This window comes from Ursus maritimus, unplaced genomic scaffold, assembly GCF_017311325.1.
Source record: "Ursus maritimus isolate PB19 unplaced genomic scaffold, ASM1731132v1 scaffold_9, whole genome shotgun sequence".
In the NCBI taxonomy this organism is placed as follows: Eukaryota; Metazoa; Chordata; class Mammalia; order Carnivora; family Ursidae; genus Ursus; species Ursus maritimus.
Window position 1 is genome coordinate 63629387 of NW_024427107.1, and position 7652 is coordinate 63637038.

Here is a 7652-nt window from a genome sequence, read left to right on the forward strand (position 1 = left end):
CCTGAACTGAGCTGAAATCAAGAGTTGGACGCTTAACTGACTGAGTGGGATGGGGGTATTTAATTTTATTTTTGACAGAGTAATACATGCATGTGGTATTAAAATCTAAGAGACTGTTGGTTCTATGGAAGGCTGCTCCACAGCTCTCTGGGGTTATGCTAGAGAGGACACAGACTGGCTCTGGATGACAATTCCAGAAGTGGCAGAGCTGTCAAGGGAGACAACTGTTTTCTTTGAAGTGTTCTTGAGGTAGAAGGAATCTTAACGATCATCTTATCCAACCCTGTGCACCTCTGCACTTCACAGATAAAGACATGGAGGATAACCAGAGAGGGAAACTGACTTGCCTAAAATGATAGAACTTTGACAAGCCTTTCCTGAGCATCTCGCACAAGCAAACCTTTATTCTGTCACTTGAGGTGGTTCCAAGATGAATAAAGCATGATCTCCATACTCAAGACTAATGGAGGGACATTAAATGACCTGTAACACAAGGCAGAGTGAATCAAGACTAAAAAGAAGTGCTTATGATTACTGGAAGAACTGAAAAGAATTTCTGATTGTGAAATTAGAAAGGGTTTTATGGAGAACGTGGTGTCTGAGCTGGACATCAAAGACAGAAGGATCCAGGACACATACGACCCACACTGGTCTATTTATCATGTCCCCTGCTGTCTGAGGCATCCATTTTGGAAAACAACATCAAAATACCAGCCAATAAAAACAATAACAATAATAAGGCACAAAGGGAAACTGAGAAGAAGCACAGGCTGGGAAAGGACAAGCGGAATGAAGTCTGCAGGTGATGGGAGAAAAAACACGGAGCACCTGCTGGTATATTGCTTCAATTTAAAACCTAAAAGCAAATCAGAAGGTAAGTATTTTCTGATCATACTAAAAAGGTAAAAGCAATTCTGTAAGATTACTCAACATGATTATGGTGCACTGAACTCGTGTATAAGCTCTGGGTGAGATGCCTGTTTAACTTGAGGTAAGGAGAGGGAGACCAGCTCAGGGGGAAAAGTGGAAAGAAAAACAATTTTGAACTAAATTCCCAAATGAGGGGTGGTTGAAATGCCACTGTGAGTGTGGGGACACTAAGCCCTGCCTCGGGACGAGGGTGCAGGTCAGCACGGGGACTAACAATCTGAGAAATTAACAACATGATGTCATCACCTTGAGCGATGAGTGAAGCCCCACGGTTGGCGTGAGATGAGCCAGCAAGAGTGAGGGTGAATGCAGGGTGAGAGGGAGACTGTGCCAGGACTCTGGAAAACTCTCAAGAGCAGGATATAGCAAGGGAGAGTCAGTGGTGACTTGGCTGACTGCAATTTTCTGCTATGGTGGGAGTGGAGGGCAGCTATGTGGTTTGGGGTAGACGCAAAACAAGGAATTGTTCCTAAACCTGTACTCTAGGGGCACCTGGGTGGCTCAGCCTGTTAAGCACCTGCCTTCGGCTCAGGTCATGATCCCTGGGTCCTGGGATGGAGCCCTGCATCATCGCATCATCGGGCTCCCTGCTCAGCGGGGAGTCTGCTTCTCCCTCTCCCTCTGCCGCTCCCCTTGCTTGTGCTCTCTCGCTCTCTCTTTATCTCTCAAATAAATAAATAAATAAATAAATAAAATCTTAAAAACAAAAATAAACCAACCTGAACTCCGGGTTGCTGTATCCTACTGCAAGCAGGAATGGGTATAGAACGATTTGATTTGGGGGCAGACCCTGCATAGCAGGACACTCCAAAGGCTGAAGGGGGAAATCTCTCAGGCAGCTCTGGGCAGGTAATATGCCCTAGGACAGCTAAGGAGCTTCATTAAGAGCTTCACTCCCTACAGCAGCCCCAACCACACACACATACCTCCACCAGCACCGCCACCTAGAAATGAAACATTTAATTAGGGGACCCAACATCACAGTTTACACCGCTGTCTTAGCATAATGATTGATGGAGTCCCCTTTCACTCCCCAAAGCATGCCAGTTTCGAAAACAAACTAGTGGTAGCAAGGGTTAAGGATGGTGGGGACAGCGAGTAGGTGTGACTATGAAGGGGAAGCAAGAGGGAGATCACTGTGGTGATGGGATAGTTCTATACCTTGATTTTGGAGGTGGTTAAACAAATCTGCACCTGTGATAAATGATATACACACATTGTATCAATGTCAAGTTCCTGCTCACCATAGTGACATAAGATGTAATCACTGGTGAAAACTGGGTGGAGGGTACAAGGGTCCTCTCTGTAGTATCTTTGCAATTTCTTGTGAGTCTATAATTATTTCAAAATTAAAGGATTTTTGTTGTTGTCCTTTTAATGCTCTGGCAGCATTCACTAAGTGATCGAGCAGGCACTTTGCAGAACTGAGATTGTGCAGCCGGCACTTGCTGGGATCCGTACAGTTGCTAATAGGAACATAAATCGCAGCTGCTACAGGCGTAGTGCTGGGGGAGACTCAGGTCTTTGAAGTTGGAAATTACAAGACAGGAAGACCAAGAATTCTCTGTAACTCTTTCATTAGCTGTTACAAGAAAGTAACTGTTCCAGCATGAATCAGCAGAGATAGATATAACACGTGGAAATGTACCAGTGGACGACCCAGAACCAGCTCAAAGACAGCAGAGACCAGGGAGACCCAGGACAGCAGCCTTTCTTCTGGTATCCCCTGGCCACACACTTCATTGTTGTTCAGGAAGCAGAGAATTAATAGTTAAGCCCCGACCCGCATCGTAGGACAGCTGTAAATACAGTTTGGTAAATCGTTTGTAGTTTACTCCATATCTTGACTTCTGTCGTTCTCAACTGCTCAGTTTTTCTTTTCAGGACCGCAAGGTAAAGGAATCCATGAGACGTTTGGCTTGTATATATATATCACTTCCACTTATTGAGTGTCATATGTTTACACCATTCACGTGTCATTTCAATCTTCCCACAAACTTACCAAGTGGATATTATGATTCCCCCCACTTTGTGTCTGAGAAAACTGGGACCCCAAGAGGTTAAGTAACTTACCCAATACCACACGGATCATAAGGGGCAGGCCAGGATTCAAGACCAGGTCACTTCAACTCCAGACTGATGTCATCCCCACCTTGCTCCACCGCCTCTCCTGGGATGAGTGAGGCAGGGGCAGCGAGAGTTACAGTGTCACCTGAGGTAGACCCTGCTGCCATCAGTCACAATCTCATTGCTACAGTGGACAGACCAGGAAATGCACCCCTTGGAGAACGACATCCGAGCCTGCCCCGTGCTCCATCTACCCCCACCTCCCCCAAAGTCAGGAGGAGCGAGGACCCCGCGGTTCCTTCCATCCTTCCCTTTTTTCCCTGGAGGTCTGGGTGAAGAAGAGAACCCTCCACTTACATCAGGAGCCATGTGCTAATAAGCTCTTTGCTCAGAGAGCCCCTGGGCTCCTTGCAGACCCACCCATTCTGTCTCCCCACCCCTGGACTGCAGGTACTTTGGGTTTGACACATTAAACTAGGCCCTCATGAGATGGCCGGATGTCCTCGGCAGCCTTGAATACAGAACAGAATCTAGGAAAGTCAACCACGGTGTCTCTTTCACTGCATCCTTGATGTAAATGGCATCGTCACATTAAGAGAAGAGAAGGAAGAATTTTCCTGGCCTGAGAACATCTCCAGCAAGGGATCCACTGGGAAAAGCCTGCAAAATCTACTCTCACAGTGAAATCTGAGGATACCCAGCCAAGTCGTTGGACTGGAAATTCTGAAGCCAAGGAAGGAGAGAAACCAGCCGAGACAGCTGACATCTTGACCATTTGGCTCTGCAAACACCACCAAGGATTCTGTCTCCTGTTCATGTGACTCCGGTGGGCAAATCCAGTCTCCGGGTCAGACCAGGAGAGGGTCAGGGTGAGGTTAAGCAGCTCTGAGATCTCTCGGCCTTTCTCCTCAGACATGGTCACAGAAGAAAGAGAAGCACTAGGAACAATTAGTGGCCTAATAAAATATACTTAGAAACTAGCAGCTGCAATTTCTCACATTTACCTGCAGGCCTGGGATAGTTAATAACTGATACGCACACATTTCATTGCAACTTCATGACAGCCGCACTGATCAGTGGAATGATGTCCCCATTTTACAGGTGGGTAAACTGAAGCTCAGAGACACCAACCAGTTTGTCCCACTGACAATCAGCGTACAGCCAGGATTTGCACCCAGGCAAACTAACTCCTGAGCGCACACCTTTCATGGCTTTTATTCTGTCTCCTATGCGGATGATAGTGGGGGGTGCTGGGGGAGTAAGCAGAACTAGACCCCAGGGTTGCCCCGCTCTACTGTTCTTACCTACTCAAAGTATCCGTATGGGTGGTTACTTGGGTGTGGCCCACACACGTGTGTGCACAAAAGCATACAGCTGGGCGGTGAGCCCACGCCCCCTCCCAAACACACACACACACACACACACACACACCCCTTGCTTTGAATGTCTGCCTCGTGTGTGTGTATCTTTACAATTTCTTCTTTGGGGACTATAAGCTCAGGGGTTTGGAAAACCCAGAGGGAAGCTGAGGGAAGATCTCAGTCCCAGCCAGATCAGGGCCTTGCCCTGGCCTCCCCTGACCCCACCTTCTCTGTGGCAGTGTGATACCGGGAAAGTTACAACCACCACACTCAAAATCAATAAGTGGTCAGCTTTCCAGTCAGGTGCCCAGTAAGTTCTGTAGGACCTGGGCTTGGAACAAGTGAGGCAAAACCATCACTGAAATACAAACCTCGGGTCTTATTTGTAAAAAATAAAACTCTAAGAGGAACCGGGGGTGTGGCAGGTGATGCAGATGACAGAAAGGAGAAGGGAAGAGTCTTAGAGAAAGGAGCTGGTGAGAGGAGAGAAGCCCCAGGTGGGAGGAAGCCACATATTCCAGGAAGGAGGACTGGGGCACCCCGGGAACAGCAACCTGGAAGGAAACCAGCCACAAAGACCAAACCTGCTCAAGATGGCAGCTGGGAGCCAGCCTTCACGGGGTTGGGTTCAAGGTCTCATCTTAGGACCCTGTGCAAAGGTTTCTTAAGCAGGCAAAGAAGGTTGCTCAGCTTGAGACATGAGTCTCAACGGTGCAGTGTCATTGGGTCCAAACCCTGGGCTCCTCGGCAATAGCCTGACAAGAAGAGGTCAGATGGGAGACCTTGCAAGGACCACCCCTTTTGGCCTTAGAGTCTGGGGAAGTCTGGGGAAGGAGCTTGGACCTAGGCCCCAGTGACTTTGCAGGGGGTCTGATCTGGGCAGTATTGAGATAATAATATTAGTAGTAGTAATAATCGAGTTTAATCACAATAAACAAAGACTCTTTGCGAGGTTAGAATGTGCCAGTTACTGCTCTGAACACACATATGGTAACCCACTGACTACATCTACTAAACAGAGATAATGGACTTGTGATACTCATCACATGTTAGAAACATTATCAAGATGATACATGTGAAACTGATGATAAGGTCGATAATGCTAGTACTAATACCAGTGATGGTGATGGCAGCTGGAGGTGAACGAGGGAGGTGATGCTGATGGAGAGGTGGTGTTCCTACTGGTGATGGTAGACGCATTATAGAGCAGTGGGTAAAGATACAGATTTGGAGTTTCACAGAGACCTGGGTGCAAATTCCAGCTCCATGCTTACTCATAATATGATCTGAGGCAATTAACGTCAACGAGCCTCAGTTTTCCTCATCTGCAAAATGGGAATAATATTTCCTTCAGGGTGTTATTGAGAAGAGAAAAATGCATGTCAGTTTGTTAGCACAGTCTCTGCTATGGCACAGTGACTGCTATGGAGGAGAGAGGGATGGCAAGAGCACCAACAATGGCGAAGATATCCCAATAGATATCAAAAGCTTCTCCCCAGCGGAGGGGGAGCTGACTCCTGATCACACTCTCCACAGCTCTTCCAGCAGAGACAACCTTAGGAGCCTTTACTTCGAGAGGATGTTTTTAATTTGGCTACGTTCAGCGTTCAGTCCCAAGTATGCACGAAGGCCTTCCATGCTCACCACATTGCAGGCGCCACTCACTTAACCATTAACTGAGCTGGCTCTCGCTAAGCTGGGAAACAGACAAAGGTTATCTCTGCAGTTGTTACGTCACCTTCTCACCCCTGGCCCTGGCACCGTGTGCCCTGAGGCTGACCCCTGGTCTGCTGGGACGCAACTGCCTTGCCCCATCTCCTTCCCCCTACCAGACCTACATCCTCACCGCTTTAACCCTTCTGTATCTAGCCAGTATCTGTCATTTGAGGTTCTGTGACCTCAAAGTTAAGGATAATAATAATAGCAAACGCTTGCCTGTATTGTGGGCTTGCTGTGATGCATGGATTGGTTTATTTACTCCTCACAAGCACCCAGTGAGCTGGGTAAGAATCATTTGCCCCATTTTATAGGTGAGGAGACTGAGGTTCAAAAGGCGAAGTCACTTTTCCTAGGTCACACAGCTTATAAATTGCAGAGCACGTACTTTATTTGAGGTATGTTTGATCTTGGATCCCAGGCGGATTCTACCATACGATGCTGCCTGCCCTTCAAAGACTGAATCTGCAGGAGTGAGAGTTAATTGAAGAGCCAGGATGGAGGGGTGGTGTGTGGGGAGGGAGTGAGGGGGGAGAATGCACTTGGCTGATTCTCAGATCCCCCTAGGAAGGGAGCTCTCCTCCACCAGCTTCTCTCTAGACATTGACCCAGCATAACCATGGTCCAATTGTCGTGGTCAGTGTGAATCTTAGAAATGATGCGTCATGCCTTCTGAAAAGACAGACGTTAGAGGAAAAAAAAAATTGTGGCATGCCCTTTATCTCAGCAGTTCCACTTCAAGAATTTTATCCTTCAGACATACTTGCACATGTGTGAATTGACATATTTACAAAGTTACTCATTGTTTGTAATAGCAAAAAATTTGGAAGCAACCCAAATGTCTGTCATGGGGGAGTGGTTAAAGAAATTGTGGAATGTGCATATGATGAAATACTCCACTGCCATAAAAAAATTTTTTTTAAGAATAAAGCTCTATCTGCAGGGATATGGAAAGAATATGTCAGAATACGTAGGATAGGAATCTCTACAACATATTGCTAAGTAAAAAAAAGTAGTCACAGTATGTCGGTTATGCTGCCATTATGCCAAATATGGGAAAGGAGAAGGATAAATACAGATGTTTTCCTGGATATGCATAGGTGGCCTCTAAAAGGGTATATAAGAAATGGGTGCCATCGGTTGCTTTCAGAAAGGGATCTTGGTGGCTGCGACACAGAGGTGGGACAAAGACTTTTTGCTCCATCCCATTTTCATACCTTCTGAATTTAAGCACCTTCACCAAAATTAATTTATCTATATAGAGTGCCTGGCTGGCTCAGTCGGTAGAGCATGTGACTCTCGATCTCAGGGTCATGAGTTCAAGCCCCATGTTGGGTGTGGAGCCTACTTAAAAAATATATATCTATGTAAATATACACACACATGAATAACCATAAAGGAATGTTCGTGGTACATTAATAACATCACTGGACATGGCATCAGAGACCTTGAATTTGACTATTGTTTCTGTCACCTTGGAAAAGCGACTTGATGTTTCTGAATCCAGATTTCCTCAGCTATAAGGCTGAGGGTGGGGGTAGCGATAACTACTTCCCAGGGATGATGGAGAGGATTAGG

At 46.6% G+C, this 7652-nt stretch overlaps 1 non-coding gene across 1 annotated transcript; it reads left to right on the plus strand.

The window, feature by feature from the left end:
• Nucleotides 1–7339: 7339 nt before the first annotated feature.
• TRNAE-CUC lies at nucleotides 7340–7412 on the plus strand. Its single transcript has one exon. It is a non-coding gene; the product is annotated as a tRNA-Glu (tRNA).
• The last annotated feature ends 240 nt before the right edge of the window (nucleotides 7413–7652 follow it).